The 25,377-nt window shown below is 42.4% G+C and overlaps 1 protein-coding gene across 10 annotated transcripts in view; it reads right to left on the reverse strand.

Annotated features, from left to right (window-relative positions):
• ERC2 (ELKS/RAB6-interacting/CAST family member 2) overlaps window positions 1-24,421 on the reverse strand; it is a 958,416-nt gene extending 933,995 nt beyond the window's left edge. For 6 of the 10 annotated variants that reach the window (XR_010338994.1, XR_010338995.1, XM_012460778.2 and 3 more), the window contains exon 1: window positions 24,359-24,420. The gene's annotated coding sequence lies outside the window, so the exon portion shown is untranslated. Of the gene's footprint in view, window positions 1-24,358 lie in introns of all 10 variants that reach the window. The other 4 variants (XM_064367213.1, XM_012460772.2, XM_064367212.1 and 1 more) reach the window with 1 other exon arrangement.
• Between the last annotated feature and the right edge of the window lie 956 nt (window positions 24,422-25,377).

Below are 25,377 nucleotides of genomic sequence, written 5' to 3' on the forward strand. Positions count from 1 at the left end.
ATTGAGACAGACACAGCTTCTGACTATGGGCAGTTTGCTCCCTGGAATGGACTTTCTCAGTAAGAGCTTTCTTCACCTCGGATCTAACAGGATTTGAGAGGAAGATGATTATAGGACTGCTTTAAGGGCAGAGACATGAAACCAACGCAAAACAATCAGAGTTGACCTCTAACAGGAAAAGACGGAAGGTCAAAATAATGACTGGTTGAAGTTTCAGCCCTACTAGGCCATGAAATAAATATAATTCTGTATTTATTTTTCACACCTCGATAAAGAAGCCAGATTGTTAAAAGGAATATATGTCAGCCATTGACAGGCTGCAGTAAGAAGATGCGGAAACACGTTGCTGCTTACACCACCAAGATCACAATGGACGAGAGATTATGTTTAATTCCACTAAACTTATCAAACAGGACATTCACAGACCATCAAAACGGTAAAGGGATAACGTCTTCACCACTATACATCTGCTTCTTAACAATAAATTTTAGTTAGTGACATAAGCTCACCACTATTTGGGAATTCGTTTGTTCCACAAAATTTATAAAGAGCAGGTATGGTTTCCTGGGACCATTTCACCCCTAAGGCTGCAGTGCATAGAGTGATATCAATTTCATGGAAGAAGGAAAAAATCAGTTGACAACATAAAGCAAAGGCAGGTCCCCATGGCTGTCATGTCCCCCTAAGCCTCATGATTCCTATTTATTCTGCTGAGTCACTCACACCCCCCAAGCCCTGCCCAGCTATGTTTCCTTTCCCTGGTATAGTTTAAGGGACCTGTTTTGACACTTGGGCTTTTGTTATTGTTGTTGTCTCCTAATCTCTTGTCTTTCCTGATTTGTTTCTAATTCTATAAAATGAATCTCTGAGAAAGAGCAAAAAGATCAACTTTATTGACAATCAATAATGCAATCATGTCTTCCATTGCCCACTACTGACTTAAAGAAAATTATTTTTAAGCTTTTCCACCCACCTATAAATGCATTTTAGGAAAAAAAAGGTAGAGTTAAGATCTTACTGTTTTAAAGACTTATTATGAAGCCAAGACAGTTTCAATCATTGGACTCTTTTGTGAACTCTTTAAAAATACCTGCTATTTTATATGTTTATGATGTGCAACTGTAAGAAGCATAAATTATTAATTAGATCCAACTGTGTACAAAAACAAACAATTGTTGCTGACATCAAAAAAAATTATGACACCAAAGAAATTAGTTGCTCAACACCCTTCACGTTAAAAGCATCTCATGAATAAAATTCAAAGTGCAAGGGTAAATTCCACTTATGGCTCAAATAAAATAAAATAGAAGATGGCTTTATGAACCTAGGAGAATGCTTTCTCTAATTGCATATGGATTCATGAATAAGATATACACTCATCCACTCACTCTCTTAAAAGGTTTAAGGACTCTTGAACTATAAGCTCACAGGGGAAAAGGCTGGGGAGAGCCTCAATTCCTGTCTACCTCAAGTATCTCAGACTATCATGGTCTGGAATGGTCTATTTTAAGACAAAAGCACTTCCTGCTATCTGCTCTAAATTAGGTTAAGTTTATTTCCACAGATCTCAGCCTCAGCCCATCACCTGAGCCCTGCTGACAGACAGTATGAGCTGAGATCATCAGTTATCTCCCAAGATTTTGCCAACTTAAAACATCCTTTTTTTTTTTCTGATCAGCATCCCTAACTTTCCCAAAATTCTGTGTCATAGACTACTAATTCTAAAACCTTTCTAGAGGAAAACATGATGGAAAACAGATCTCAAGCAAGCAGTGGCCGCCCAGGAGCCAGGTGTCACCTGCAGATGTGCCGTGTATAGCTAGCACAGTGTCATTTACAATTTCTATTAATAGTTGCCAACATAAAAAGATACATTTCACATTAAAATCCAGATTCTGACATTTCCTTAAAAATCTGAAAATCTGACAATGTCAGGCTCACCTTTCTGCATGGCAATAACTGGCTGGAGCAACCAGAAGCTGCCCCTTCAAGAGAGAGCATGCACCCTCCAGTTTGCCACAATCCCCTCCACTCCCTATTATCTTCTATTCAGTCTGATTCCTTTTCTGCCTGCTTCTCTCAGTAGGTATTTACATTTTTTACCACTCTATTCACATATAAGATCTTAAACAATTCATTCTCCTTCACCACCCACTTCAAATCCTTTACCAAATCTTATTGATTCTACCACGAAAATTGCTCTTGAATCTTCTCCCTTGTTTCCACTCCACTTAAACCAACATGACTCTTGCATAAGCTACCTCATACCTCCTAAAGCTTCTCCCCTTTTCTTATCATCTCTACTCTTATTTCCAAAGTATCAGCTAAACTGTTTTAAGATACAATTGCAATCACAAAATATCTCCCCTTACCCACCTAAAACCCTTTGAAAGCTTCCCATTGTTCTGTGGACAAAACCAAACACTTCCCGAGACCTGAGAGCCTGCAGGATCTGAGCACTGCCAACAGTCCTCGCCTCCTCTCTTGCCACTCTCTCCTTCACAGGCTCTGACAGGGTCTCCTTCCTGCTGCAATGCCAGTCCCTTCCTGTCTCAGAGTCTTCACTCCTGCTGTTCTCTTTGCAAGGCTAATTCCCATTATTTCCTATTCCATCGCTTAGATCACAGTTTCAATAGCATACCCTCTACAAGGTCTATCCCATTCAATTCAGGTCTCTCAGTTATATTATCTCAAAGCATGCTTTTTTTTTAATCATGGTGTGAAAGACATGCTATCCTTTTTCTAAGAGAAGATGACTGGCCAAGGGTCATCAAAATAGCCCCCTTGTTTAGGTTAAAGTAGGGCTAGACTAGGTAGCCTGAATCCTCTGGCTAAGGTGTAAAGAAGTCTTTCATAACCCAATTAAGGCTGCCCCTGCTCAGATCCCTGGTTTGGAAAAAGTGAAATCTTGTAGGAGTCTTTATGCACAATGATCTGGGAACCTCCAGGGAGGGAAGTCACTGACACCCCAGTCCCAGGTGCCCAGGATTCAGAATAAGTGAGATCTATGGGAAGAAATTAGCATAGTTTCACCAGACCTAGAGTTCCCAGAAATAAAATAATTATCTCAAGGTAGAGGGAGTCCAGGCTGGTGACTGGGACTCAGGACAAGTGACCCAGTAGCCATGGAGAAGCCCAAATGGACAAAGCCTGTGGGTAAGGCCGGATGCTTCTGGAGACCCCGCCAAGCTGTTTGGAGCCTGTACAGTGGGGCATGAAGCTGTGCACAGGGCTGTAACTCACGAGGACACCTATATGTCCCAGTTGGGGTTCCCCACAGGCAGATGCTGAGACAAGGATGTGGGTGTAGGTGGTTCATTTAGAAGGTATTCCCAGGAAGTACTGAGAGGACAATTTGGAACAAAAACAAGGAAGTGAAGGAATTCAATAAAGGGTGCATTTTCTCTTTTTTTTTTTTTTGAGACGTGGTTTCACTCTGTCACCCAGGCAGGAGTACACTGGCACAATCTTGGGATGTCGGCTCACTCCAACTCCCAGGTTCAAGCGATTCTCCTGCTTCAGCTCCCGAGTAGCTGGGATTACAGGCGCCCACCATTACACCAGCTAATTTTTGTACTGGTAGATAGAGACAGAGTTTCATTATGTTGGCCAGGCTGGTCTCAAACTCCTGACCTCAAGTGATCCTCCGGTCTTGGCCTCCCAAAGTGCTGGGATTACAGGCGTGAGACACCACACCCAGCCGAGGGTGCAGTTTTCAAGAAAGTTTCTGCTGCAAGCAACAGGAAGGAGCTCTGAGAGGCAGTGGAGAACCGGCCTCATAGGTGCGCCTCCAGAAGGGCAAGGAACTCCATCATGAGCTGAGAGCTGCTACCCTGGCACTCCCAAGTGAGGCTGAAGCAAAAGCCCTCATGTTCCCGTACTGGTCATGAGTGCTGAGGAGATGTGGGTGGGGGACCAATAGCATCTGCTACATCCTACATGGCACACTGTGTCTAAGCTTGGCCACGGGGGACCGGGTTGGCCTCCCCTTGCAGGAGCACAGAGTGGGGACCACAGAGGGCAGGCACAGCATCTTTCAGTCCAAGGGAGATCAGCCTCAAGAGCGACACCTTGTGGCATCAAGATGTAATCATGTGGTAGACTGGTCGGACAGACCAATCTCCAGATTTGAATGTAGGATTTATATCCATCTCCCTCTTGTTTTGGGGCAGTGTAAGCCTGAAGAAGTGGGAAGGAGAGGAAAGAGAGGGAGACAGGAAGAAGTGGGGAAGGTTGGGAAGGAGCTCTAGTGGACAGATTAGGAACTTCCAGCTAAAGCGGCAGACGGGTTCCAGCATTTTGGATTTGGACAAATGAAACTGGGAGCAAGGGTTGTTTATTTTACATATATTTTAACATATTAATATTTGTATATCTATTGTAATATTTATAAAATATAAAAAGACTGTATTATTTACATTACATATTTAATTTTAATATATTTATTCTCTTTTCATTTATTTTTATAAACTTTATATTAAAGTATAACATATATATGATAAAGGTAGACCTTAATTGCACAGGTTAATCGATTTTTTTTGAGACAGAGTCTCGCTCTGTCACCTAGGCTGGAGTGCAGTGGTGTGATCTTGGCTCACTGCAACTTCTGCCTCCCGAGTTCAAGCGATTCTCCTGCCTCAGCCTCTCGAGTAACTGGGATTACAGATGCTCACCACCACATCCGGCTAATTTTTGTATTTTTAGGAGACATGGGGCTTCACCATGTTGTTCAGGTTGGTCTCAAACTCCTGACCTCAAGTGATCTGCCCGCCTCAGCCTCTCAAAGTGCTGAGATTACAGGCATGAGCCACTATGCCCAGCCTGCACCGGTTAATTAATTTTTATATAGTGAGCACACCTATCTTACCACTGTCTAGCTCAAGACTTAGAATATTATCAGAATCCCAAAAGCCTTTCTCATGTCATATAATCCATATATGACCCAAAAGCATTTCCACACCTTACAAGTTCATATTAATATGTGCAATTCCTTGTTGGGGTCTCTCTTCCCTCCTATTATAAACCGCTACACTGCACCCCAGGTTTTTACATTGGTGCTAACACTCTTGGAGCCCAGGGCAAGAGTACAAATGGAGGCACAGATACCATGTGTCTATACATTTAAAGTTACAAACTGAGCTAAGAAACTGGTAAACAAAACACATTCTACCCCCCTGCGTTGATGAATACAGAGATGGGGAAGATGAGATTTGAATTTTGAACTTAGACTCCTTAGAGTTCCTGCCAAAACATTGTGGCAGGAGGAAGACATCCCACCGCCCACCCTCCCCCCCGCCAACACCCTTCTTCCCCACCTCTGGCACAACCATATCCCAGGGGCCTCATACACATGAACTCTGCAGCATGCAAGCTAGGCTTGCTCTAGCTATACCAAGACTCCACAGACTATCTCTGTAAAAGGCCAAAGAGTACATATTTTAGGTTTTGTGGCCATTTGGTCTCTGTCATAACTACTCAACTCTGCCATTTCAGCCCGAAAGCAGCCACAGACAAATTGAAACCAAATAAGCATGGCTGTGTTCCAGTAAAATTTTATTTATAAAAACAAGTGGTAGCTGAATTTGGCCCATGGTTAGTAGTTTGCTGACACCTGATCTGTAACGACACACAGAGGTGCCCCTCCGCAACCCTAGGCCTACGGATGTGCACATTGGTAGCATGGCTTGCCCCTGAGAGGATGGACTGGGTAAAAAATCCCAAGCAGATTCTGGAAGACAACTCAGGGTCATTTAGGCAGGGAGGTCACAGGCCTATGGGTACCCAGAGTGGACTCTAGAATGCCAGGCACAGGCTCCAGGTGGGCACTTGCATTGGCCCCTTGGACTCTTCCCCCAGTGGAGGGTGCAGTCAGAGAAGAACCAAAGTAGGCCCTCTTGCCCAAGAGTAAGGGAACACAGGAGCTATGCAAAACAACTTTGGAGTAATTGAAAGAATGATTTAATATTACGACATTTTCATCATATCACTAAAATCACTTCCATGGCAGCTATAGGACAATTTTGTAATTATAGCCAGAGAGGAGAGACACAATGTTTTAAAAAGAAAAAGGGGAGCCTCAAAATCAGATTTGGCTGGAGTCATATTTCTGTCTTCTGGATGTGCAACCTTGAGCAAAGTATTTTACTTCTCTGACCCTCACTTTTCTCATCTGTAAAATGGGGATATCAGACTTTTCATATGGATTTGGGAAAGATTAAATGAGATGATATAAGAAAGTACTTAGCACAATACCTAGCACACGGCTAATGATCAACAGAAGTTAACCTTGATAAGCCCAAAGCTACCAGAATATGACACAGTGGCTTTAAACCTCAAAGTTGCCATAGAATTCTCTCAGTTCACTAATCTTGGCTGTCAGACACTTCGGAGTCAAACTCAATCTGCTGTTCAAAAGTGCTCAAGACATCAACCCCAGTTCTTTAAAACTAGAGAGAAAAATGGACATTGCCTTCCCCCATGATCTGCAGCCTACAATATTATGCATCTGTAGGTATTGAAAGTCCCAGTAATAAACCATTTCATCTGAGAATGCCATAATGATATGAATCAGTAGGGGAAAAGTCCAACTTAACACAGCAGAGATTTTCAAAAATGCTTTCCCATCATTCTCCAAAAGGCTCTATGTAACTCAAACATGCCTATCTACACATCAGTACACTCTCCTTTAGTGCCCCCAAACTCATTTTATAATTACTGTTTTCCATGTATAGATTTAGCATGATTACACGTTCAGCTGCCTTGGCTCATATTTTAGGCAAGGTACTTGAGTAAAGAGGCTATCTTCCATACTACAAGGCAAGGGCTCTGCATGCTCAAATATTAGTTAACTGTTCTTTCCATTAACCAGTTCCATTATTTATATTTCAGACTCCATCAATTTATTTCAAAGTATTAAATTAAAAATCTGAAACCCCTAAAAACTTTTCTTAAAGGAATAGACTATTACCTAGTACACAGCTAAATACACAAGTTAAAAATATAGCAAAACAGCCAGGTGTGGTAGCTCACGCCTTTAATCTCAGCATTTTGGGAGAGCAAGCTGGGAGGATCACTTGAGGCCAGGAGTTTGAGACCAGCCTGGGCAACATGGCAAGGCCCCATCTCTACAAAAAATTTAAAAATAAACAAGGCAGGTATGGCGGTGTGCAGTTGTAGTCCTAACTACTTGGGAAGCTGAGGCAGGAGACTAATTTGAGTCCAGGAGTTCAAGGTGGCAGTGAGCTATGATCATGTCATTGCACTCCAGCCCGGGTGACAGAGAGAGATCCTATCTCTAAAAAATAAATTAAATGCAAAACCCCAAACAATCAATAGTAAAAATAAAAAATAATTTGAGATGTTAAATAAAATTAAAATAAGCTATGGTTAATAAAATATGCTGATTATAACAGCATTATTCATTGCCTCATAAAGTCTCATAAATGGAACAAATTAAGTAGTTGCACTGAAGAAATAAATAAGGTTTTCAGATTCATTTTTAAAACATCTGTGCATTTCCTTTCATCTGCAAATGTAAAATGTCAGTTGGCAAAGCTTCAGTTATAGTATACTTACAAAAAAAGAATATTCAGGAATTATTGGGTCTTACGCTAAAAAAATCTTCTGTCGGTCAACTAACAGATGTTTCTGAGAAAATGACAGAAGAATAACAACTCTGCCCCCTTGGCCCTAAAACTCCAATCACACAGAATTTTGCTACATTTACAATAGCCTAAGTATTATGTGTTAATAGCTTTTCACCAGAAAAGAATACAGGCATAATCACATACATGAGGAAAAATTCCAGCAAAGCTATTGAAAAAAGACCACAATCAACGAGGGATGGAGAATGGCTCCGATGTGCAAATTATGGAGACAAGTATTCATCTATGTATTCTGGAAAGCAGAGAAAGAATAAACGTTACATCCTAACTGGAGTCTCTCAAAAATATGACTGAAAACCATGAAGAGTCACATTGGAGGCTTTAACAAGGATCAAGTTCAGGGTGCTGAATGGTCCGCAGAAACCCCTCTAAAAACAGAAATTAGAGTAAATGAGAGTCAGCAAGTGCAGTAAGTAAATCATCAAGTAATTGAGTCAAATCTCTTGTCTATGAATGGATAACAGGAGGCTTATCTAACATAAAAATAAAAAGGGAAATTACAGGACATAGTTCAGATCTATTCAACAAGTACTTCTAGAGAACAAACCTGTAATGTGGTTTCTGACATGCTCGAGGTCCAAAGCCTTCCATTTAAAAGGGGGTCACAGCCTCTTATATTAACACCTCTACTGTTGTGCAAGGCTGCCAGGTGCTGTGAACACCAGAAACAGATGAGGGCCTTTCTGGGAGTGATAGAGTGTGGTCTCAGATGGAGAGAGTGGCATGGAAGAAAGAGTGTAGTAACAGAGAGGGAAACTCTAGTTTTTTAACCTGGACAAGAACTAAGGAGGGAAGTCAGATCCATAGTGATGCATATTAAAGAATCTGCAAATCTCATGAGAATTTAAGGGTTGTTTTTATTTCAGAAATCTGAAAACCAACAATGTAAGGATATTCTCGATCAGCACAGTGCCATGCTCACTGACTTTGAACATCAAGCTGTACCCTGAGGAATTACTGAGTCAATGTGAAAGGAAATAAGATGGTCTTGGGGATCTAAAGTATGTGTTCTCAAGGGATGAAAGGTAAGGATTGTCAAGTTCCTCAGAATGAATGAAAGTTTCACAGAAGTTGACTACTGTGAATGTGGTGGGAAAACTGAATCATCACCCAATGCACGGCAGGATAGACTAGATGATGCCAAAGAACCTGTCTAGAATAGTCGCATCAGCATCACATTCTAGTTACAAGCAACAATTTAGTTAATGCAGTTAAATTAATGTTGTGAATTTGAATTAGTACTGTAATATGATGTATACTCTATTTTTAAATTGATTTATGCTTTAAAAAGTTGTAAGAGCTTAAAAACAAAACTGACCGGCTTTATGTTTATACAATTTAAAGTATCATTACAATAATAATTTAAGCCAACTCTGGGGTTCTATGAGAAATTATTTTCATTAAAAGAGATTTCATCTGAGAAACGTGGTTAAGTGATTAAGCGTACACTGGATTTGAGTCTTGAATCTCACATTTATTATCTGTTTAACCTTGAGCAAGTTAGCAAACCTCTCTGAGCCTCAGTATCTAAGTAATAAAGGCCTCAGGTATAACAATGGCTACTTCACCAAAATAAGGTGAGTAATGATTAAATCAGAGAAGGCAGAAGTACTTAGCACAGTGCCTGAGGCTTAGAAAATACTCAGTACAATCCTCATCATCATCAATATTGACCACAGGCTCATTGTGTTGTTTTCTTAAATTAGGCCCTTTCTTCCTCATGAGTAAAATAGAAATAACAGCATTAAACATCTTGCATTGGGTCTAAAAAGAGTAGTTGATTAAAAAGGTTGCAAAAAACCTTTGCACATGAAAGTAAAATTTTAACCAATGCAGTAAATTGCATCATTTGTTCAACGTTTTCACAATCCCCCTCTAGCTGGCCCATCCCTACACTCTCTTTCCTGTAGGAAGATAATCTTTCCTGCTCCACTGACATCTGGCTCGGCCATATGACTGTTTTGGTCAATGAAATGTGAGCAGAAGTAACAAATGCCATATTCAAACAGTAGCTATCAGAGCCCTCTTGTGGGTAAACCATGGTTTTTCTTCCCTACCATGAGACTAGGCTGTCCAAGAAAGGCTCCTTCAGCCTGTGTCCCAGAATAAAGATAACGTGAAACAGAATCACAGACAACCCCTGAGAGAAAGAAACCACTGAGATGTGGAGGTCCTTTGTTAGCTCAGCACAACCTAGCAATATCTGACTAATACCCAGCTACCACAAATACAGTGCTAAAACAAAATATTTAACATGTATGTTAAAATATAGGACAGTATTTTCTCACTGATTTATCTCTTATTTCTTTCTTCCTCTGCAGATTACCAAACTAGGAAATATCATCCATTCAGGGACAGAATATCTTCTGTTAGATCTCCAGATAGATGCAAATCATTTGTAAATAATTTATTTTCAGACACAGATGCATACAACCAACTATTTTAACTGCCTCCAAATGTATTCTCTTTATCATTCCTGGCAGCTGATTTCTTTACTGACAAATAACTGCTCCTCGTGCTTGGACATTGAGATGAAGGCAATCACTGGAAAAGCCAAAAGGAGGATAAATCCTGCTAGGAGGTGACATAGTTGTACAAACAATGCAAATAGTGAATGCCAGCGAGCATCAATGGGTGTGGGCTGGACCTCATGACTGTATGTATGATCAGTACCTGTGTGAGTGCCTATCCTGGAGCATAGCTGGAGGAAGAGTCCAGCTGTGCCTGGCCCAAGCATGCTTCCCCACCAAAAGAAAGGTAAGGCATGCACCCACCTCCTGCTATCTGCGGTTCAGTCTTATAATGGCTACGTGACTTACAGACTGCATCAAGTAACACCACTGTCTTCGCTCGAACCTTTTGTAAAACATGATTCAACCCTAGACCTTCCTTAAAGACAAGAACTATGTCTTCTTTATTTTCATATCTCAGCACTATTTGACACTTGCAATTAAAAGGCAACTCAATGTAGAGCAGTTTAAAGCAAGGGCTCTGAAGAATCCAAATTCCAGTTTCTCCACTTCCTTAGGTTAAGATCTTGCGAGCAGATGCTGTAAGTGCCTACCGACGTCCCTCTGACCTGAACATTTTAGACTGCCCCAAAGGCACTGCCAGTATCAGAATCTCTTCCTGAGAACATCTTTTAAACCTGGATAGGCTGGTCTTCCCTTGCAGGGTGCAGGACAGAAGTCTCAGGGTTAACCACCCTTAAAAACATCTGACAGATATTTATATGCCAGTGTTCACAGCAGCATTATTCATGATAGCTAAAAGGTGAAAACAATTGAAATGTTCACTGACGTCTAACGCATAAAGAAAATGTAGCATATACTTAAAATGGAATATTATTTATCCTTTAAAAAGAAATAAGAAGGCCAAGGCTGGTGGATCACTTGAGGCCAGGAGTTCAAGACCAGCATGGCCAACACGGGGAAACCCCTCTTTACTAAAAAATACAAAAATTAGCTGGGTATGGTGGCATGCACTTGTAGTCGTAGCTACTTGGGAGGCTGAGGCACAAGAATGGCTTGAACGCAGGAGGCAGATGTTGCACTGAGTCAAGATTGTGCCACTGCACTCCCACTTGGGCAACAGAGCGAGACTCTGTCTCAAAAAAAAAGGAAATGTAATTCTGATACATGCTACAACATGAACTTTGAAAACAGCACAAATATTGTCTGATATCACTTATATGAGGTACCTAGAATAGTCAAATTCATAGAGACAGAGCGTATAATGGTGGTTTCCAGAGGCTAGGGGAATGTGGAGTTATTGTTTAATTAATACATATTTTCCGTATGGGATGATGAGAAAGCTCTGGAGATAGATGGTGGTGACGGCTGTACAACATTGCAAATATAGTTAGTATCACCAAACTGTGCACTTTAAAATGGTTATAATGGTAAATTTTATATTATGTATATTTTGCCAAAATAAAAATAAATTTTTTAAAAAAGAAAAGAAAAAAACAATTAATATGAGCTAGTGGTTAGACATCCCTACTCTCTTAGTCTTTGTGTAAAAACACCCTAAGGTGGGTGTTTTACACTATGTCTACCATTTCCTTATGGGATTAAACTCTAGTTGCCATCCCACAACTCACTTAACAATGCCCCATCTATTGGCTGCCTTTGCTTCCCTCTCTCACACCCTCATTCACTCACTAGTGACCCCTGTATGTCCCAAGTAACTACTTGTCTCAGGGTCTGCTTCTGTGGGAAACTCAACCAAGACACCGAGATAAGTTTCTTAATTTCTCTAAATCTTACTTTGCTCATCGACAAAAATAATACGTACATTATGAAGTTATTGTGAAGATTAAATAAGATAATAGCACAGTGCCTGACTCATAGTAGATACTTAATATGAGCTTCTTGAACTTTTGGTCCAACAGTTATCCACCTTTTTTATAGAAGATAAACTATGTCTCTCAGTTTCAGGAAGAAATTAAAATATCTAAGAGCCAATTCTTTCCCATCTTCTATTTGAATAACATCTTTCATGACTTAACACTCATCATTTAACCACAAGAGGTGTTAGAAGGAACTGGAATTTTGTATCCAACTCAATCTTTTGCCTAGAGGTGGGCTGAGCCCACAAAGAAAGTTAGATTATCTCCCCAAATAGCAAGCAGAACCCCCAGGATAGACAGATAGCCGCCATTCCTTCCTGACGTAGGGAATTAGAGGGCTATGGGGTCAATTTTACACAAACTTTAATTTGTATCCCTTTCTCTCTTTGGCTACTAAAGTACCATCCTAGCGTCACTAAGGTTTATGGCAAAGACTAGGATTCATTTAGTCTTTTTCTAGCTCCACAGTGTATCATTTTAACAAGTGAAACCATGTGATCATGAAATTCCCATTGAGGTGTATCCTTTGCCAAATACCGTTTTACTTGCTTTGATTTCTCTTGTTTGCCGAAATACACAGAGATTTTATCATAATAATCGCTTGTTCTGACCAGCAAACCAAAGGAATAGGTTACATACTCTGGTGGACTCATAAATAAAACTGATGAGAAATCCAATTTCTGTCTCTTGCTTTTGGAGAAAATGTCTTTCTGAATATGTACTTTTTTAAAAGCTGAACAAACAAAACTTACCTTGACTTACATGTTAAAAAGGGAACAAATAAATGATAAAGTCCCAAATTCCATCTTGCCCTTTAATATAATCCCTAAAGCTTTTTTCCAACATTTCATATATACATAGCCTTTAACTTCACTCACAACTATAAATAGTTGGCCAACTTAAGTTCAAAGCATCTGACTAAGGCTAACCACTAGCCATATTGGACGTGCCTAATGGTTTCAGTGTTTGGCTCAGTTACCTTATGAGCTAAATACTTCTCCCTATATTATTGCCTACAGTTCTCCATTTTCCACTTATAAATTAATGACAAAATTCAAGAAATATTCAGGCGATTGCACAAACTCTGTTGTACAAATATGGTGATGCTGATGAACTAAAACTGCTTGTTGGCAGGTAAGGTCATGATACAGTAGCTCAGAATGGTGATTCATAAACTACAGCACAGAAGTTAAGATTAATGTATGAAAGGCAATTTAATAGTGTTACTGTAAAATGTACAAAAATATAAATCATACCAAAGTAAAGTCAGAGGCAGCCATTATGCACGGGGTATTGAATAGTGTTCTAGTCCATAACTCCCAATCTTGTACATTTCAAGGAATAATGAAACTATTTTCATTCATGAACTTTCTCAGACCACTTTCAGAAGCTGTACACTATGAATTACTCCAAGTATTTCCTTCAATTAATTCAACGAAGTCAGTTTCATTCTGCCCATTAATTACAAATATTTAAAACACAGTGAGTACTCTCCATGCTCTGCTTAAAATTCACTGAAATGAACTTTGTCCTGGGTGATATTTGGTCTCTGAGAGTCTCAAAACCAACAAGTGGTGTAGAGTCTCACTGCAGATCTTTTATTAGAAGATATTTTTTCCTCACCTGGAAAATGGTCTTTCAAAGTAATGAAGGGTACATAAATTGTGTTTGGTCAGTGAATCAGAATAGACACTGCTAGGATTCCTAGCGCCATAATAATCAATCTTTCTATTGTTCTCCAGGTCATCTTGCTACCCTCTCATCCCAATATCAAGGCCCACATTCCCACAAGCATCAAAAGTAGGTAATTATTGCCATGACAGTGAAATAAAAGTAGAATAAAGAGAATTCAGAGTCTTTGGTCGTATCCACCCCCTACCTGAAATCTCTTGAAGGTTTAAGCTTGAATCCCATGTCCTCAATGGCTCACGGGGTCTCATGTCCTGTCATACTCTGTGGCTCCTCTCACTATCCCTCATCCTGAACCAAGCTTAACTCCAGCTCTACAGTTCTACTACCTACGTAGTATGAACTACTACCATGAACCCTGACTCTCCCATTCTCTCGCTTACTTTGGGACCTAGTGCATGCTAGTCCCCCTGTTATTTGTACCTTCAAATCCTTCCTCCTCTGGCTAATTCCATTTACTCTTCAGTGACACTTTAGGTGCTACTTTCTTAAAGAAGCCTTCCTTCATTCTTCATCCATGACTCTCCTAAGTCTTCAGTGGCAGCCTGGATGTTCCCCCAAAGAGCACCCATTATTGCCTGCTTACTTGTCTGGTGCTCCACTAGATACTACAACCCCTGAGCTCCCCTACAAAATCATCTGCTCTGTGACAGTACCCCCCACACACCCCCCATTCCCAGAAGAAGACTGGCACAAAGCAAGCATAAACTCATATAATGAATACATAATAGAATGGCTTAATTCTTTGTTGCTAAAGTCCATTGTGAAAGAACCCCAGCCATTCCTGTTTTCCAGGTTAAAATAACTAATAAAATGATAGTTAGTTGAACCTCTTAGTTGAACCTCTGTGTGAAGAAACTGTTGTAAAATATATATATAATGGATCTACAAGAGTGCCTTTGAAGCAAATTGGACTACATGATAGAGAAATCGAGATCCCAAATACGGAGAAAGCTAGTGGCAAAGCCAGAAAGGGAACTTAGGTCTTGTGACCCCAGGTCAGTGCTATGTCTCTGTAGCCAAAAGAATCTGCTCTGAAGTTATTCTAAGCAACTATTCATGTTGTGAATTCAAGGTAGCCTATGAATGCATTCAAAGCCCATGTCTAAAAAGAGAGTTATTTATCAGCTTTAACAAAAAAAGGTGAAGAATTCCCCTTGAGTGCCCCCACAAACTGCTCCACATTCACAAGCCTGATGAATAGCAGCCACTAAGACTCAGGTGCTTTTGTATCCACTCAGCATCAAACAGGACCTATTTTCAACGATCCCATAAGAATGCCACGCTGTTGTCCTACTCACTACCCAACCTCCTGCTTCCTGTCAGGGAGAGGCTTCAGGAAGAAAATGAATAAAGGGTCAAAATGGGAAACAAAGAAGGGGGAGGAGGTAACGTTACAGCCTTAGAAATGAAGGAAAAACACACATCACCAGAAGGAAAGAAAAGACATCAAAAATCCTCTCCTGAGACGTGAAAGTAAAAAGAGCCAACAACGTTGCTCCTCTCCGAACCTGCCCCTTGAACCACGGCTGCTCCTCGAGGTGATGACAGCTGAAGCCAGCTGGCAAAACGGAGCATGGCTAATCTGCCTCAAGCCAGGCACAAGAAAGCCATCTTGGTAGGAATTTGATGCTCACCAGTATCACTGAGAAAAAAACAGCAATCATGGGACCACCCTAACATCACATCTTACAGAGCTGCTCAACCCTCATTGCCAGAGCAGTTCCCAGACCCCAAACCCACCTTCAATCACCTCAGGCCCACCGAGGACGAACTCCCAGCCTGACCACACCCATCTTATTGTAGAGAAATTTGCCACATAAGAACTGGTAATGACAGTGCACAACTAGGTTCAATTTCTTATATGAAACCCTGCTCTTCCTTACTGTAATTAGTCATACCATTTAGCAGAACTCTTTCACGGTTTGCATAAGGATCTGAGCGTATTCTTAAAGAACAGTCACATTGCTCAATTCCCATTCAAGCTCTTGTCTTCTGACCCACTAAGAAGTTGCTTTGAATTAATAGTTTGCTCCTAATGCATTTAGGGTAAATGCACTTTGCTGCCTGCAACTCATTCATGCCCTGAAATCACTGAACGACAACTACCTTTAGGGGTGGAAAGTATTAAGACAGGAAAAAAGAGCTAATGCTATCAGACCACACACACACACACACACACACACACTCACACAGGATAATTAAGTGAGCAAAACATAGAGTCTGGAAAATAAACCGTAGCAAAGTTAAGTTGCTGGTATAAGATGTCTATGAATATTGCTGCTGGCCTTTGGTTTTCAGGTGTGTCTCAGAGATGCCCTTCCAACCCTTCATCCAGTGGGGGCTATAATCTCACCATTGACTTCCAGGAAAAAAAATAATCATTTGGTTCCTTCCTGAAAGTACTCCCTGCCTTTCTTTGCTTCTCTTCTTCCATGCACACACACTCTCTCTCTTTTTAATTTTGTTGAGTGCTGATTAGGTGCCAGCAACTAGAGATTTTCTGGGATGTGACCAAGACGAACTCTGCTTGGCAGAGTCAACGTGAGTTCAAGAACAGAGGAAGTGCAACTTCCAAGCAACAAATCTGGAAGATGTAAGTGGAGAAGGAATGCCCAAGAGGTTAAGAGCAGAACTTGAGGCACGCCCTGGGAATTGGCCAGCCAAGTGCTGAAGAAATTAGGCTGGAGCAGCAGATGAACTGGCCCAAGAGAAGGGTAACCAATTATATTAACAATTAGGTCGGTGAGGTAGTGGCCTTGGACTTCCCCAGCTGAGAGAAAGAGCAAAAAAATCACAAAGAAAGTTCAGTCCTGGCTGTGAAAGTGAGACAGCCTAGAGCTCCTGGTACTCTTGGCATTAACACTGATAAGTCTTGGTGGTTGCTTCTGTTGCAACTGTGGGGCCGCTCACTGCTTCTACTTTGTCTAGTGATAATTTAGCAGCCTGAGAGTAAGGCAGAGGTGCATTCAAATTATGGCTCTGCCACAGCATTCACTCCGAGCAAGTTTTTCTGTCCCTTCAATCATTTAAGAAATACTTATTGAGCATCTACTGTGTGTCAAATACTCTTCTAGGTATTAGGGATACGGCAAAAGGCAAAGCTCCTGCCTTCACGGAGCTTATCAAATTCCTTGAGCCTCAGTTTCATCACCTTTGAAATGGGATAATACGTCTACTTTTATAAGTAATATGAAATGAGCAACATAAAGCGCCTAGCACATAGTAAATGCTCAATAAATGGTGCTCTTCATAGAACAGAGCAAATCTATCCATGACTTCCAACTGGAGTATTAGCTCCAAGTAGTAAGTAATTGTCTATGGTTCATCTCCGTACCTCCAGCGCCTGTCACAAAGTAGATACTCAATTAATACTTCATAAATCAATCACTACTTAATTAATAACAGCCATTTTTATGGTAACTGATAGTCGTTATTCCTCTCCAAGCCACAGAGATTCTATTACTTAAAAAAGCAGCATGGCATAAAGGCTTTTTTTTTTTAAAGAAAGGCAAGGTGCACTCTATGTCTTCACTTTTTTTAACATGAAAACAAATGTAATTGAGTGTAAATATTTCAATTCAAATAGTCTATAAGTACAGAGACTTACATGGACAGCGGATGTAGATGCCAGCCCACTGCTTTCCTAACTACAAAGTAAGGACAAGCTGGCCAGGCTTCAGGTTAATCCAGAAGGCACCCAAAAAGTAAGTTATGTAAAGTTTAGCAGATGTGCTGAAAGATGATGTGTCAGTAAAGATAAGCAGAAAAGTGCTGTAGAAACCAAAAATCACAAAATCTTCATGGCTTAAAATGACCAAGGTTTACGTCTTGGTCTATATGTCCAACTCCAGTTGACTAGAAGCTGTGTTCATTTATGAAGCATCTCAACACATGCTTCCATAATCATTGCAGAAGAGAGCACTGGATGCTCTCACACTGGGAATCAAACGTTCTAGCATGGACGTGATTCAAGCCACCTCCAACATGTGCCCGGAAGGAAAGAAAGAGTGGCTATGGGGAACATTAACAGTCTACCACAGATGATATTAAGACACAAGCTGCAAAATAACAATGGGATTTGTTGAAGATGATACACAAATCAAACATCCGGACAGCTATAAGGTTCACATAATCCTGGACCAGAGAGGGTGTGTAGGTATCATTTTAGAGCAGTGGCCTCAGTAAAGACACTCAAATAGCATAAATCTGGACCCTAAATTTCCAGAACAGCTCTGCTTTCTATAAACATACTGATGGTCCAGATAAATTTTTATTTAGGAAACAAAAAGTTTTAACAGCTGAAAAACATTTGAAAACCATGAATGTAAACCAAATCCTTTATTTTACAGATTTAGAAAGTAAAGAGAAGAAAAAAAGGAGACACAGACAATTAAAGTAACCCCACTCTACCCCTCAAGGAAGATCTAGAATGTTGAGCAGAAATAAGTCCATGGACAGAATCTAATGTACCACTGCAGCACCTTCTGACCTTATCTTTCATCTCTCCTACCTTTAACTAGCACAGTGGCGCCAGACCCAGACCAAAGTCATGTAATACAAGGTCGTCAAGGGCTCAATAAATGGTATCGACAATGAGTAGAAGACCCCACCCCCCAGCATTAAATAGTGATTCATATCCCATCAGCAATTCTCTATATTACTCATTCCCTACTTCCAGGCAAATGTGAAGCCATCAGTAGAAGTGAATACTGGCCTTCAGGAGACTTTCATTTTGTTCTTACATGATTATACGTTAACAGCCAACTATGATTTGGATTCACTCAATTCCATTATCTTCTCATGTCCTCAGCTCTGCTTCATGCCCAGTCTTCCCTCTACCTTCACTCACACTAAAGCATGTATGTCATGCACTCAACCCTCAATGCTCTCCCAACCTCCGGTCTCTGTCTTTTTCAATGGCTTTATACTCACTAGCCCATGACATCAAACTCAGATATTTCAGCCAGGAATTCAGGTGCCTCCTCAGTCTTACTCCAGCCTAATTTTCCAAATTATCTCCACTACGGTACTTTTCCTGCTCAGCCAGAGGCAAGATGATGAGCCTGAAAGTCAAAATGACATTGTTTTGAACCCCCAGTGCTTCCACTTACCGGTTAGGCAAGTCCTTAACCCCTCTAATGTTCTCACCTGCAAGTGCTTAACCCCTCTAATGTTCTCACCTGCAAAATAGGTACGATAGCATCTACTTTGATAGTGCTGTTGAGAAGGTATGTATTAGTGAGGAATATGTGTGGCTGCAAGTAATAAGTAGCGGCTTACAAGTAAAGAGCTTTTTTGTTTTATGCAATAAGAAGTACACTGGAAGGCAGTCTAGGCTGGTACAATGAATTAACAATGTCACCAAGACCAAAATTCTTCCAGACTCCAGCTTTGCCATTTGTAAAACATGATTTTGGCTGGGCACAATGGCTCACACCTGTAATCCCAGCACTTTGCGAGGCCCAGGCAGGCGGATCACTTGATCCCAGAAGTTCAAGACCAGACTGGGCAACATGGGGAAACCTCATCTTTACAAAAGTATACAAAAATTAGTCAGGCATGGTAGTGCCCACCTGTAGTCCCAGCTACTCAGAAGGCTGAGGTGGAAGGATCACTTCAGCTGGGGAAGTCAAGGCTGCAGTGAACTGAGATCATCCCACTGCACTCCAGCCTGGGTGACAGAGTGAGGCCCTGTCTCAAAAGCAAACAAAATAAAAACCGTGGCTTTATCGTCATTGTTGTAGTTGGCTGCTGCCCTTCCAGGCATTGCACCGATGATCCCAGCAGCAAGAAGCAGAAAGGGCTGAAAAGCTCTTGGAGTATACCAGCCAGGTGTGCCCCACTCACTACATTTTCAGGAAAGCCTCCACCCAACAACTTCCACCTGTCATTATCAGACCCAACTCTCATGGCTACTCCAAGAGTAAGGGAGTCTTGGGAAGGTGAGGTGGGCTTATTTCCATCTCAAACAAAATTGGGGTTCTTCTAGTTAGAAAGGAGAAAATGAATGTCGGGTAGGCAACCAGCAATGCCTACCCAATATTAAATTAGATATTTTATGGAAAGTGCTAAGCACAGTGCCTAGCACATAGTTAACTGCCCAACAGAAGTTAAGCTATAACTACTACTGTTATAATTATTATTGTTGTTGTTACCCACCTTTCTCACTCTCTGGCCAAGTGGAATAACTCATTATATCCATGTGTCCCCCAACATTTTTATGGCATCCATTGCTCTATCTGCATCTCCAACTCTCTCCCTGCTTGAAGGTCCAGGAAAATGTCATTGCATCCAAGAAGTCCTTCCTTACATCTATTCCTAATGATAAGTTTTATAATGGCAGAACCCACATCAGATAAAAACTGTGTTCACCACTGCACTGAACATTATCTCTTGGAACACAGTAGGTTCTAATAAATAGTGCCTTAATAATTTAAGTAATTCATGTGTATACACCAACCTGCTCTACAGCCAGCCCTTTAAAATCAAACACGGTATATGTTTGATCCTGAAATGCATAAGTTAAGGACCAGGCTTATATGTCACACAGCTAGTGCTGGGAGTGAAGGGATGAAAATTACATTCCGCAAGAAAAATAAAAAGTTAGAAAATCTTCTAACCATAATTTTTACATGCTGTGGGAATCTAGATGATAGTTCATCAAATATTCGCTCCCCTACTGTGAACAGAATCTACTTTTACACACAAGTGTTGGTCTTTCCCATGTAACTTGCTTTGTCCAAAATAGGTTGTCACTCCGAAGTGACATTTGCTTGTGCCATTTGCCTCTTGGCTCCAGTGATCTGCCAGGAGAAGGGTGTGTGCCAAGTAGCTGCCATCCCTGCAGCCTGGGCCCTGGGACACATGTGGAGCAGACTGGAACCCACCCCACAGCCTCGGCACAGCCACCCCAAGGAGACCAGCCTAAACCAGCCAAATTACGGTCAACCCGAAGACCCATGAGTGTGAAAATAAATACCTGTTGCTGTAAGTCAAGGAGTTTTGTTACACTGCCAAAGCTCACTAATATAGCTTAACATTTGATATATGTTAGTATGTCTTATATGTTCATTCATTTTGTTCCCTTCCTTCGCATAAGAAAGAACAGGCTGAAAAAGCTCCATGTTTTGCACATCCAGTGATTTCTACCTTTGGATCAACTGTTTTAAATTTATGAGACCTACATTATCATGAATATTGGTGATTTTTTTTGTGTTTTCCATTCATCCTATCTTTCTAAACTAAGAAAATCACAATAAAATATAAACAGCATAAACACTGCTGAAACTGAAACTGTTGGCTGGCAAGCAGGTGCCCAATGGACTAGCCAAAATGTTAACTGGTTAGCAGATTTTAAAAAGAAAAAAAAAAGGCTAGAGGATGTCCTAGTAAAACAAACAAATGCAGATTGTACAAAAGTCAACCTAACCAAAGTCAAAGACTCTGTAGGTAAATTTGTGGACTCCAACACCATTCACTGTATTTATCAGGATACCTGTTTTGGCAAACCTCCACCACTGAGTTTCACCAATGGAAAGAGACTGATAAGGCTTATATCTTGTAGCTTTTCCAACATAATAAAGCAAGAGGGGCTGGGCACCGTGGCTTATACCTGTAATGCTAGCATTTTGGGAGGCCAAGTTAGGCAGATCACCCAAGGTCAGGAGTTCGAGACCAGCTTGGCCAACATGGTGAAACCTCATCTCTACTAAAACTACAGAAATTAGCCAGGCATGGTGGCAGGTGCCTGTAATCTCAGCTACTTGGGAGGCTAAGGCAGGAGAATCGCTTGTATCCAGGGGTGGTTGCAGTGAGCCGAGATCGTACCACTGCACTACAGCCTGGGTGACAGAGCAAGACATTATTTCAAAAATAAAATAAAACAAGAGGACCATGCCATTACAAAAGAATAACTTTAAATGTCATATCTAATCACTAACGGAAAGGGTCTCTGTAAATAACAAAGAAAATAAAACTCTAATCCCTTGGTGAGGAGACAAATTGAATGATGTTAAGAGCATTTATTCAACCAAGATCTATTTAGAACTCTAATTGGGAATTTAAGGTGTCAAGAAAAATGGAAGAGTGTGAATTTTGTTTTGTTTTACCTTCTTTTAGGCCATCAAGTTTGGAACTAAATTTCTATTGAGCCAAAATTGATCTACTGGAAACATATGGTAAACAAAGTTACTAAATTTGCCTATTGGCCCATGCCACAGCCTTCAAATGGAAAGGCAAAACAGGTTGACAAAAGGACTGTCAGAATCACAGTGGACTCTTAAAAGGGTTAGCTCTATGTATGTCAGGAGAACCCACACCTTCAGACTGGACACATGCAGACTACACAACCAAAATTTGAAGTCAAGGCCATGTCCAAGGTCATGGGCTCTGGGTAAGACAAACCTGAGCTCAGGTTCTTGCTTTCATACTAAACTGTAGCAAGATACTTAATTCCTTCTAGTTACTCATCTATAATTTGGGCATAACAATAGTACCTACCTCACAGGGCTCTACAAGGTTTAAAAAAGATAATACATATAAAGTACCCAACAAAGTGCTTGCATATGCAATAATAATAATGATGATAGTAATAGTAATAATACTGCCTTAAAAACCTGGCTTCTACATGAAAACCATCCTAATCAGTATATTCTGGCTCACAGTCTATTTATGAAATGCTTAATTCACAGCATTATGTTCACATCCAGGTACAGCTTCTATAAAGTAACCATTCTTTGGATCAGTAATTTTGCTAATGAATTCAGGGAGAAGGGTGCCGAAAAATCAGCCTTTCACTAGCAGTGAGTTGAGAAGGATCTGGTCCTTCACCCATGATTTATCCATCCATGAAATTCTTGCTGGTAAAAACCGTGACACCATCACCTCCCATTCCCCTCCCTGCTAAAACTGCAAAAGTATCTTATTAAAGCACAGAAGCAAACAGACAAGATGGCTTACACGAGAAAAAGGCAAACTCTACTACTCCTTGGAAAGAAAACGGCTTGACCCCACCACCACCACCAAACTGACATTCTGCAAAAGAGAACAAGGCAGCCCTCACTTCCAGAAGTTGAGTTAACTGTCAGAACTAAAAGAATCCCTTCTATTCATGTGACTCCCCATAAAGAACGTTTGCCGGCTTCAAAAATATCTTACAAATCCATCCAGTAGAGCCAAGACCCAAGTACTGTATACTGAGAAACAATGTGACTTTACAAGGACAAGAGTGACCATAGGAGACGTGCCACACCCTTTTCCCGGATAGCTCAACGGTACATGGTATCTCTTATAAAGACTGCAATTCTGGAGAAATAGGTGGGCCACTCTAACACCCCCTCCCCCCATTCATTCTTTACACAGATTCATTTCATTTTCGTTTTTAAGCCAATGGCCTCGGCATCCACAACTACTACAACTAATAATCAGGGGGTGGAGGGTTGGGGATGGGGAGGACAAGGAAACACAGGTCAAATATACTTGCTTCTAAAAGCACATTTTCAAAGAGTTTTCTTCCCGTTCGTCTGCCTCTCACAGCTGGATTCCCATACCTGGTGGAAACCAATGGTTAAGTAAAACCACTGATTTAAAGAGCCAACCAGGAAACTAACCATGACAAGTGGGAGCTGCCCTCCTCTCCCGAGCATTGATTGGCTCTTTGGGTTCCACCGGTCCCCATTCTACCCACTTAAGTGGCAGGTGTGGCTGTCAATCACTGAGGGAACTGACAATTCACTGCTCCGGGAGTAAATTGCCTTTCATCCAGCAAAGGCAGGTAGCAGCCTAAAATCGATCCACTCCTAAAAGAGCGGACCCTCCCTCTCTGGCAAGGAGAACAGAGACCCTTAAGTACAAAATAAATAAGGCAGGGCCGAAAGGAGAGTTCACGAGCGCTATTTTATTGCCCCGAACCAAAGCAGCCCTTAATCTTCACTGTCCTAAGATGATCTTTCAAAGGCTCGTGCGCTATTTTTTTTAATTAGGTACACCTTCGTAAGTATCTCTTTTTTGTATAAGTAGGAGATGGTAAGGAGGAGGGAAGAAATGATGCCGTTCAGTTCAATTTCACAACGTATTCCTTTTCATACACCATCCCCTAGCCCTCCCCGATAAATCGACTTCATTTTCCCTGACAAGGGTTTTTTTTAAAAAACATGCTCCCCTCGGAGCCCACCCAGGCAGGCAGCCACCCCACCCCCTGGGCTGGGGCTCCACCTTTCTCCACTTTGTTCTGCTTGGGGTTGCTCAAGACCCCCGCCCCCGCGAACACTCCACCCCTCGAGGCAAGAGGGGACGCCAGGCAAAAGAGGGGGGTCTGAGAGAAGAAAGGCGATGGCAGTGAGGGTGGCTACCGGAGAGGGACTGCGGGAGGTGGCCCGGGCCGCCGGGACGAGCGAGCGGCGCCCGCGCGCCGGAGGAAACCGTGCACTTGTTCCAATCCGGGGGTTTATACATCAAGGCAAATCCTCCTTTAGGCCGCCCCATCCCTCCCCCCGCCCGAGAAAGCCCCGGAGGAGGCGGTGGTTCACCCCTAGGCTCCCCACGACAACGCATTGCAGCTCCCCACGAGCGAGGGGGACCGGCACGAGGGCTGCCCGGGCACGGGCGCCCGGAGGGAGCCGGGCACCAGGCGGCCCCGGCGTCGGCGTCTCACCTTTCCGATGCTCGCCCGGGGGCCGTCCCACATGGATTTTTACAACCTCACGTCGCCTTGGCCCCGGGCGGCCGCGAGGAGCTGGAGCCGGTGTCGGAGCCGGAGACCGAGCGAGCAGGAGCGAGAGGAGGAGAAAGAGGAGGAGAAGCGGGGCGGGGAACGGGGAGGGAAGGAGGGAAGGAGGAGGACACCGCTCGGAGGGCCGGGGCCGGGCGCGGGGCCGGGCGGGGCCGGCGGCCGAGGGGGCGGCACCCGCCGCAGTCCCGAGACGCGCGCTCGCGCGGCGCTGCCAGCCGCTGCGCTCGGCGGGGCTCCCACCCGGCCGGCCGGCGCGCTCGCCCGCTCGCGGAGGCCCTGACTCACATTCCCAGCATTCCCGAGGAGCCGCTAGGGGGGCCGGGGCCGGGGCTGGGGCCCGGGCGCCTCCGCGGGGGGCAGCAGAGAGCGCCCGGCCTGGGCAGGGGTCTTCGCAACGCCTCCTCCCTGCAGGCCGCGGCGCGAAGCACCTGGCCCCCATCTTCTGTCCCCGACGCCCCTTCCCGGGTAGCCCCTTCCAAAAGCTGCCAGGCACTCCCAGAACTTGTCAGGTGGCTTTGGTGACAGGGGCAGGCATGGCACTTATCTTTTAAGTTAAGCATAAGAGTAGGGGGTCGTGGTTACCATACCCTGCCACCGCCCATCAGCTTTCATGTTCCTTAGGAGGTTGAAAGGATTTCATAAGATCTTTACTTTCTCGTTCTCCCAAAGAAAGGACAGAATGAAAGATAAAGATCATATCCATCATATTCATTGGGTGCCTCTTCTGTGCCCTGAAATGTGCTTGCATTGTCCCCATTTGAGGTAGAAAGATGATGTCTGAGTTGATACACGCACACACCTCAAGGTAATGAGCAAGAGGATTTAGTAAGTTTTTCATTGGAAAAAGCTTCAACTCAACAAGTCTGGAGCCCCAGCTGCTGCCATTTTATATTAGGGAGGGTACTGGGATAGCTATGGGCGTCTTTAAACTTGGTCTCTTT

This window comes from Aotus nancymaae, unplaced genomic scaffold, assembly GCF_030222135.1.
Source record: "Aotus nancymaae isolate 86718 unplaced genomic scaffold, 86718_ANA_hifiasm-v0.15.2.pri h1tg000067l, whole genome shotgun sequence".
Lineage (NCBI taxonomy): Eukaryota > Metazoa > Chordata > Mammalia > Primates > Aotidae > Aotus > Aotus nancymaae.